Source organism: Apaloderma vittatum, unplaced genomic scaffold (assembly GCF_000703405.1).
Source record: "Apaloderma vittatum isolate BGI_N311 unplaced genomic scaffold, ASM70340v1 scaffold7543, whole genome shotgun sequence".
Classification (NCBI taxonomy): Eukaryota; Metazoa; Chordata; class Aves; order Trogoniformes; family Trogonidae; genus Apaloderma; species Apaloderma vittatum.
The window spans coordinates 1-3,097 of NW_009708551.1; positions in this window are offsets into that span (position 1 = coordinate 1).

Below are 3,097 nucleotides of genomic sequence, written 5' to 3' on the forward strand. Positions count from 1 at the left end.
AGGCTCACACATACCTTTATGTGCTGGTTGGGGCACAAAATATTGTGATGGCCTTGGAGCATGAGGCTGGGCAGGGGCAGGCTCCAGCTCTGCTGCGTCTCGGTGACTGTTGATTAGTCACAGACCTCTCCTTCCCCAGCGTGACCCCTCTGCTGATTTCCCCCCCCCCCTCCCAGCTACCCTTGAAAGGCCTGGGATGGCCCAGTCTGGATCCCGTTGATCTGGGATCCCTGCTGTGTGGTCTGAGGCTGGGGATTGCTGTGTGGGCAGCCTCGGGCAGAAACCTGTGCCGGGGAAAAGAAAAGGTTGTCCTTTTGGTGCTGGTAATGGTTTTGGGAGATTTTTTTTGTGGGGCTAGGACCAGCCCCGCTGGCCTGTTCCTGAGTGTGGGCAGGAGCCCTGATGACTTCTGCGGGTTTACCAGCCTGCTGATACAGACGGCAGGAAAACAGCTCACTGACAAGCAGCGTGATGATGTACCTGTGCAGAGGATTCAGCATGACTTTTGCAGCCCCAGTTCAGATCTGGGGAGCCAGGAACCATTGGAGGATGAGGTTTAGGTCCCCAGGCTGGTGAGATGGGGACAAGGTGGTGAGTTCTGAGTAGGTGTTTGATGCCCAAGCTGCAGCAGGGAAGCCTCAGTCCTGTAACAAGTGGTACAAGGGAAGTCCTTTGGTTGGGAATCTGACTTCCTCATGTGAGGACAACCTGTGTGTCTCCCTGTTCTCTGCTGAGTGCCTGGGCCCCAGATTAGCTGAGTAATGTCAGAGTACCGGTCTAGCAGACACAGCCGTGTTGAAACAGAAATCTCGGTCTCTGTAGGCGAGGTGGCATTTTTACTAGGAGAAAATTACTTGATAGCGACTCAAAGCCCAGCCAACCTCTTCCCCTTTGGGCTACCTTTTTCTGTTTCCTGTTCTGAAAAAAGACACGTCCTTTTGTAACTGCTTCCTCGTCCTCTTTTGGGCCTAGCGTGCTGGAGGCATGAGACAACTGGTCTGCCAGGATATCCGTTCCTGTGCTGGCATTAGGGAAAGCACCTGAGTTCCCCCCGACTGACGGGAGCTGTCAGAGCAACAGCAGTTACTGCCCTGCTTCACACTGTAGTGAGCAGGTGGGGGGACCTTTTCAACAGCGACCCCCAAGTAGCCCAAATTTTGAGATCTGCTTCCCCTTACAGTCCCTTATCCCTCTTCCCAAGTTTCCCCTTCAGCAGCTTCCCTCTATCACCCTCTATCCCTGTTTATTTACCCCTTCCCATTGGCAAAGTGTTTTGCTGACTTTGTACCCCAGTTTGGTATTTATTATACAGTTGCCAAAGTAATTTCCACCTGCATCGTCAGTTCAGTCAAGCTAACTCCTTGTTGTCATCTTCCTGCAATCTGACTTTTGTCATTTTCACGTTGCCATCTGGCTTGCACGCCCCAGGCTGGGCCAGTTGTCTGGGCATTACTGCCTCACAGAATCACAGAACGTTAGGGGTTGGAAGGCACCTCTGAAGATCATCCAGTCCAGCCTTCATCCCAGCACACCCAACCACTACACCACAGCCTCAAGTGCCAGATCTACTTTTCTTTTAAACACCTCCAGGGTTGGTGTCGTTGCGTACCCTGACGCAACTTGAGGCCATTTCCCCTTGTCCTGTCATTAGTAATTAGAGAGAAGAGACCAGCACAAACTTACCCTGACGCAACCTGAGGCCATTTCCCCTTGTCCTGTCAGTAGTAATTAGAAAGAAGAGACCAGCACCAGCCTCACTACAGCCTCCTTTTAGGTAGCTGTAGAGGGCAATAAGGTCTCCTCTCAGCCTCCTCTTCTCCAGACTAAACAAACCCAGCTCCCTCAGCCGCTCTCCATAGGGCCTGTTTTCCAGACCTCTCACAAGCCTTGTTGCCCTTCTCTGCACCCGCTCCAGCACCTCGATGTCCTCCCCCAGTTCCCCACGCTGTGACCTTGCTAGACAGGAGGAGTGAGCCACCACCTGCACTGCCCAGCAGACCCTCTCCCTCTGCCTGCTGGGCTCTCTGCCCTGTCCACAAGGGACCTGCCCTTGACATCTTGTCCCAAGCAGCTGCCTGGGGTGTAGCCTCCCACCAGGTACAGAGTGCTGGCCAGGGCGTGGGAAGAGCAGGTCCGTGGCCAGCAGAGCCCTGGGATCCCAGGGAAGGCGATGGCTCTGGTGGCCCTGCCTTCCTGCTGCAGTACCCCCCAGGAGCGCGGCGTTTGCGTCGTGCCCTTTGTCAGCTGCAGCTGTTTCTCAGGTCAGTGCTGGGATGGCTGCACACAGCGTGCGTTCAAAACCACAGGTGGTACACGTCACATAGTGCAAACTACAGGCATTATGGTGGATAACTTTACGGTGGATAACTTTATTTTGAAACCGCTTGCCAGAATGAAGTAAGTAGAACACAGATGCCTGCTGGTGCTCAGCACCCAGGAAGCCCCATGAGATCACCCCACCCTGGCTCACTCCAGCCACCCTCAGCTCCTGCCCTGCCAGAGGTGGCTGTCCCAGGTCTGCGCTGCAAAACAGGCGAGCTTCTGTGCAAGCAGGGAGCAGAAGCTCTCTGGAAAGCTCCGGGCCAACTTCCCCAATCTTCTGAACCCTGCCAGGAAGCACTTGCTGTGTTGGCTTGCAGAATGGCCCGAGGCACAGGTGGGCTGCAGGGAGGGCGCAGCAGCTGGCTGGAGAGCAGTGCCGTGCTGCAGCTCCAGCCATGGAGAGGTGTCACTGTTGGCACTTGCTGCAAACCCCTTTGTTAGTGGGGGAGTTGGACAGCAAGACCAGGTACGGGAGCAAGCAAATCGGCATCATCATGGGCAGTGCTGCTCTCAGGAGGGCAGCATTCTGGGCTTTAAGATTAAATTCGAAACCCCTGTTTTGCGCCTCTTCAAACACCCTGCTGAGCCTGCTCCTGCAGGATGAGGGCAGCTTGACATTACTGCCTGCTTCTTCCGTCTGACTTCCTTGCCGCCCTGCTTGCAGCTTTTCTGCACCCGCTGCCAGCAATCTGTGGTTTGTGGCCTGTACAGCTGAGTCTCAGAAACCGAAATTTGAGGCGTGCTGGTTATGTGCGCTGACACAAATGGGAAACGG